Raw genomic sequence first — 7,091 nt, forward strand, 5'->3', positions numbered from 1 at the left:
GGAATCAGCTAAGATGGCATCCCAATCTCACCTCCACAACTGATATGCTATACAGTTGATCCTTAAACAACACAGGATTTGGGGGTGGGGGGCAGACTCCTGCACACTCAAAAATTAGACTATAACTTTGAACCCACTAAAACTTTACAGTCATGCTTCAGTATCCATGGGACCCCAATCTCCACAGATAAAAAGATATATGGATGCTTGTCCATTATATAAAACTAGGAGCCCAGTGCAAGAATTCATGCACCTTGAAAGGAACTGTGGGCTGCCAAGCTGCGGTGGGCACAGGGGCGGGTCTCGGCCCATCCTCTGTGCCCCAGCCCAGCTCCTCCCGCCGCAGACGCCAGAACCCTCTCTGCTGGCAGCCCTTCTGCCACTGCCACTGCTCCTACATGCTGATGGTGCTGATTCTGCTTGCACCTGCAGTGGGTGCAAGCAGGACCGGCGCTGTCAGTGGCTGCTGCCCTAATCACCCCTCAGGAGCAGGGGGAGGTGGAGAAGCCTTCAGGGGCAATCAAGGCCGGCAGCTGCGGCTCACACCCATTGATGGTGCTGAGCCATCGGGGCTGGCGCCAGGCGCCGGCAGCGGGTGTGAGTGCCGGGCGGGGCAGTGGTGCGCAGGGGCAAAAAATTTTCAGTAACCACCAGAGGCTCACCCCGATGACAGCAACTGGTGCCCCCTGCCTTGGTCTGGGCCCCCGCACACCTGCTCCACCATCTGGCCACAGCCAATGCCCGCCATGTTCCACACTCTGCAGCCTGTTGCCGATGCCCACCATGTTCTGTGCGTGCCCCCTAGTGGTCAGCGCACGACATAGCAACCGGTTGTTCAGTTGTTTTGCCGTTTGGTCTATTTGCATATTAGGATTTTATACACACACACACACACACGGCACATATCAATGTATACACAGTGGGACCTCACATCCACAGTTGAATCCGTAAATGAGAAAACTGAGAATAGGGAGGGTTGGACTAAAGGTATATTTATTGAGAAAATCCGCACATAAATGGACCTGTGCAGTCAAACCCATATTGTTCAAGGATCAACTGTACTTCAAATTAGGTATGGACTGGGAGACAGGGACAAAAAGGTACTAATTAACAAATAAATGAACCTGTTTATCAAATTGATAATATAACCAAACACAATAATTAACCCAAGTAACTTTAACACTAAACACCCTCGGTGAATTTTGTATGTACAGAAAAAAAACCCCTGCAATTAAATTTGGAATTTTACAGTAAGATGGGTGTAACAAATCTGAAGCTAATTCCTAATCATTGTTGTACTCAGTGCAGATAATGTTAATGGGAACCAGTATTCTCAGAGTATAAAAAGGGAGCTAGAACAATGACCAATGTGAATGAGAGGAGGACATTGTAGTGATGGACTGAAATTACATATATCACTATTAATTTATGATTTAAAACAAAAATGTACGTTTTCCTTAAAGGGCTTAGAAATAATGGTACCCTAGTAGCAGTGAATACATCTTGGCTTCTAAACCAGCTGCGGGCAAACTCCGGCCCGTTTGAAATGAATAAAACTAAAAAAAAAAACAAAAAACTACCCTTTTATGTAATGATGTTTACTTTGAATTTATATTAGTTCACACAAACACTCCATCCATGCTTTTGTTCCGGCCCTCCGGTCCAGTTTAAGAACCCATTGTGGCCCTCGAGTCAAAAAGTTTGCCCACTCCTGTACCTATTCCCCTCTAGAGAATGAGTGCTGAAGCAGAAAAGTTCATGGCAAAGCAAGGACTTGGTCAAAACTGACAAGGGAATATCAAAAGGACACAGGAGCTGGCTTGAAGGGGCTCCCACTAGATAAATTAGGAACCATTTTAGCATTAAGATGAATAACAACAGGAATGGACATAACACAATGACTAAAAAGATTCCATGAGTGTACTGACACTGAGAGGGAAGGGCTTCCCTTTATAAGACACAGACTGAAAAACACAGAATAACAAATAGAAAAATCAGTATTTTGCAACCAACACAGTAAAAGCTAATTGAGGCAAGAATCATCCAAGTATTTTAAAATCATGGGGTGATAGGTTGTTGGGGAATAAGAGATTCTCACAGTTTCAAAGATTACAGTCAAGCTTGGTTCTTAAACATCTCCCATCTTGAACAATTCAGTTCTCTACCAAATTGTTCACGGGTAAAAATGTCTCTGCTGTTGAACAAGCTTCAGTTTTTTACCTGACAACCCTTTCCTACTGCATATCAGCATGACAAAAAGCATCTCTCAGGTCACAAACAAAGGAGAAAATGCTCTAGTATGAGTCAGTTTATGGCTAACATCTCAAGATATTGTGCTGTGAATATTTTTAAAAAATATATTTTTATTGACCTCAGAGAAAGGGAGAGGGAGAGATGGAAACATCGATGATGAGAGAGAACCGTTGGTCGGCTGCTTCATGCACATCCCCCACTGGAGATTGAGCCCACAAACTGGGCATGTGCCCCTGACCAGAATCGAACCTGGGACCCTTCAGTCCACAGGCCGGTGCCCTATAAACTGAGCCAATCAGGCTAGGGCATGCTGTGAATATTTTTGTGGGGTTTTTTTTGGTTTTTTTTTGCTTTTGTTGCTGGTAAATGGACAATTAGCACAATTTTAAAACAGAACGAGGCCATCAAGAGTGCTAATGTTACTAATAGTGTGAAAGAAATAATGCTCTTGCACATTATTCATGGTGGCCAAGACATGGAAACAACCAAGGTGTCCTGTGATAGAAGATTGGATAAAGAGGATGTGGTACATCTACACAATAGAATATTTTTCAGCCATAAGGAAGGATGAAATACTGCCATTTGCAACAACATGGATAGACCCTGAGAATATTATACTAAGTGAAATAAGTCAGAAAAAGCTAAGAACCATATGATTTCACTCATATGTGGGATATAAAACAAACTCATGAACACAAACAGCAGTGTGGTAGTTGTCAGAAGGAAAGGGCTGGGAGAAAGGGGGGACCTAATATATGGTCACAGATTTGACTTCTAAATTTAATTTAAAAGAAAAGAAAAGAAAAGAAAGAAACCCTTTGATCACAGGCAATTGAAGAGGCAGAAAAACTATTGATTTGGATAAATGAAAACCCCTTGGCCGGTGACAGCATTTCGGAGGCAATGACATATGAAAAAGCTAAGACGCTGCATACTGACCTCCTGAAAGACAACCTGGAAAGGAGTGTTGACAGTGACTCGTTTAAGGCTAGTAGGGAGTGGTTCGATAAATTTAAGAAAAGTGTTTATTTATAGGTTCAACAGTGCTGTATTAAACATGTACTGTATTTAAGAAAGGTTTTTAAAACAGAATCATTTGGGGGTCTGGGATGAATTAATTCAATTTATATGATTTCTAATGGGAAAAAATAATTTGGTTTTGGAACAAACTGCTTCTCCAACAGCCTTACGGAATGAATTAAGTTCGAAAACCGAGGTTCTACTGTACTTATTAAATTATTTATTATCAGGTTACTTAATATTTTAAAAGTAAAAATGTGTTTTTAAAAAGGGTGAAAAAAATAATGGGCCTGATTATCATTTAACTATAATTTATAATCGGCAATAAATTAGAAAACTGACATAATCCTTTTTAAAAAAATCCTCACCTGAGGACATTATCTTAGAGAGAAGAAGGGAGAGAGAGAGAGATATCAATGTGAAAGAGGAACATCAATTGGATGCCTTTCATAGGTGCTCCAACTGGGGATCAAACCTGCAACCCAGGCAGCACATGCCCTGATGGGGAATCAAACCGGCAACCTTTCTGTGCAGTGGACAATGCTCAACCATTTGAACCACTCCAGCCAGGCTGACATCCTATCTTGATGTAATTAATGTACACCACACTGAATCTAGTCAAGAGAAAGCAAATCGTCTTATTCCAATTTTAAAAAATATTGTTTATTTGTGATTTAACATTAATTTTCATTTAATTCCAATTTAAATGATCTTCTATGAAACAACTGGCCTAAACTCATAAAAAGCTGTCCACATCATGAAAGACAAAAGGCTATGGATGTGTTCTAGACTAGGACAGGAAACTAGAAAGACATGAAACGAAATGCCCTACATAACAGGAAGCAATAAAGGACCTTCAACAAGGACAATGGGGAACACAATGATGTGTCAGCTAGACATCAGACAACAGTGTTGCTGATGTAATGCCACTGAGAGGTACAGTAAGGAACCTGAATTTTCCTGAGGATGTCTCTGTTGTTATGAGACACATGCTGAGGAATTAAAGATATAGGTTATCATGTCCTCATACTACAATTACCTGTTTTGTTTTGTTTTCTTCTTTTAAAGGATGTGTTTTTTATTTTATGTATTTTTTTATTGATCTTAGAAGGGGGGTGGGGAGGCGATAGAGGAATAAACAATCAACTGAGCCACCACAGCCAGGGTAACAAATACCATTTTCTGCATCATGTGTATTTTATGGTAAACAGCATTAACAATGATTTCTGGATTATTTTAAGAAACCATTTCTAACTTCTTGGTATACTTACTAAGTCCTAAGTAGGCAGTCCTCCCAGAATTAATGAGAGAAAGTGACAAATCAAATTTCCTTACAGATGCTACTTTGGTAAAACCTCTCCTTAAGACAAAAACTTTGGTGATTGGGAATATCACGATATTCATAGGCAACACATATGCTGCTTATATGAATGCACGCAAAGAGATGAATGAAGGCACTGGGCAGGTAGCGCACTTGGTTGGAGCATAGTGCTATACAACAAAAGGTTGGGGGTTTAATCCCGGTCAAATGAGTACAGGAGGCAACTGATCAGTGTCTCTCTCTCTCTCTCAAAATCAATTAAAAAAACATTCCCTTGGGTGAAGATGATAAAAAATTAATAAAAATATATTATAAAAAAAGAAAATACAACTCTTAAAAAAAAAAAAAGCCCTGCCAAAACCGGTTTGGCTTAGTGGATAGAGCGTCGGCCTGCAGACTGAAAGGTCCCAGGTTCGATTCCGGTCAAGGGCATGTACCTTGGTTGAGGACACATCCCCAGTAGGAGATGTGCAGGAGGCAGCTGATCAATGTTTCTCTCTCATCGATGTTTCTAACTCTCTCTCTCTCTCTCCCTTCCGCCTTGGTTACAAGCTTGATCCCAGCCCTGGTTGGGGTGTGTGCAGGAGGCAACCAATTGATGTATCACTCTCACATCGAAGTTTCTCTGTCTCTGTCTCTCCGCCTCCATTGCACTCTAAAAAATCAATGGAAAAATATCCTCAGGTGAGAATTAACAACAAAATAGAAGTCTTTTTTTAAAAAATGTTTTTACTGCTTTTTAGACAGAGAGGAAGGGAGAAGGTAAGAAATGAGAGAGAAACATCATAGATCAGCTGCTTCCTGTGTGGCCCTGATGGGGAATCAAACCACAACCCTGTGTTTGGTTAACAGGTGGAGGAAGCTCAATCACTGAGCCCACACCCATACGCCATAAAAAAGAAGGAAATCTTACTCTTTGTGACAGCATCATGGACCTGGAAAGCATCATGCTAAGTCAAATAAGCAAGTGAGAAAAAGGCAAGTAGCATATGATTTCACTCATATGTGAAATCTAATGAATAACAGATTAACAAGCAAAACAGACAGACTCACAGGTAGAGAGAACAGGCTGATTGCTCACTATGTGGGGTGGGAAGGGGGCTGGGTGAGGAGGGGGTGGTGGAGGGTTTGAGCCAAGAAGAGAAAAAACTCATGGACATGGACAACGGTGTGGTAATTGCTGTGAGGAGGGGAGGTGGAGGAGGGAATAAAGGGGATAAATGGTGTTGAACGGAAACTTGACTTGTGGTGGTGAACACACAATACAGTATACAAATGATGTGCTGTAGAATTATGCACCTGAAACCTGTATAATTTTGTTAAATAAGGTCACCCCAATAAATTCAATAAAGGGGGAGGGGAGTATGCCTCAAACACTGTACCAGGCATCATCAATCATTTTTAAAAAAATATATTTTACTGCCCTAGCCGGTTTGGCTCACTGGATAGAGCATCGGCCTGGGGACTGAAGAGTCCCGGGTTCGATTCCAGTTAGGGGCATGTACCTTGGTTGCAGGCACATCCCCAGTAGGGGGTATGCAGGATGAAGCTGATTGATGCTTCTCTCTCATCGATGTTTCTAACTCTCTATCCCTCTCCCTTCCTCGCCGGCCAAGCCCCTGCCTTTGTCTGGAAGGACGTCCAGAAGGTCTCCCGGTCTAATTAGCATATTAACTCTCTTTTTTTCAAGTAATATTTTACTGATTTTTTACAGAAAGGAAGGGAGAGGGATAGAGAGTCAGAAACATCGATGAGAGAGAAACATCAATCAGCTGCCTCCTGCACACTCCCCACTGGGAATGTGCCTGCAACCAAGGTACATGCCCTTGACTGGAATTGAACCCGGGACCTTTCAGTCCGCAGGCCGACGCTCTATCCACTGAGCCAAACCTGTCAGGACACATCAATCATTTTAAATCAAGAAAGTTGCTGTTAGGTTACACTGGAAGCTTAGTAAAGTGAAATAAAGGGATAAGAAAGCCAAAGTTGTAAAATACAAGATTTCATGGGAGAAGTGTGAGCAAATATCTTACTAATAAAGCAGGAAAGTGAGAAACTGAGAAATATACTTTAGGATGCCTTCAATCACAGTTATCTAAATTTTGGGAATAATATGAACCAAATCACTTATTAAAACATGTGCACTGCCCTAGCCCAGTGGTCAGCAAACTGCGGCTCGCGAGCCACACGCGGCTCTTTGGCCCCTTGAGTGTGGCTCTTCCACAAAATACCACGTGCGGGCGCGCACATACAGTGCGATTGAAACTTCATGGCCCATGCGCATAAGTCGGTATTTTGTGGAAGAGCCATACTTAAGGGGCCAAAGAGCCGCATGTGGCTCGCAAGACACAGTTTGCCGACCACTGCCCTAGCTGGTTTAGCTCATTGGATAGAATCTCTGCCTGTGGACTGAAGGGTCCCAGGTTTGATTCCAGCCAAGGGCACATGCCTGGGTTGCAGGCTCGATCCCCAGGGGGGGGCGGGCAGGGGGCAGTCG

General features: G+C 42.4%; 1 protein-coding gene across 1 annotated transcript in view; it reads right to left on the reverse strand.

Moving 5' to 3' along the window:
- Positions 1 to 7,091, reverse strand: part of MPHOSPH8 (M-phase phosphoprotein 8) — a gene marked incomplete at its 5' end in the record, with an annotated part of 46,526 nt that overhangs the window by 26,638 nt on the left and 12,797 nt on the right. The window lies entirely within an intron of this gene.

The sequence above is a fragment of the Myotis davidii genome, unplaced genomic scaffold (assembly GCF_000327345.1).
Source record: "Myotis davidii unplaced genomic scaffold, ASM32734v1 scaffold840, whole genome shotgun sequence".
Taxonomy (NCBI): Eukaryota; Metazoa; Chordata; class Mammalia; order Chiroptera; family Vespertilionidae; genus Myotis; species Myotis davidii.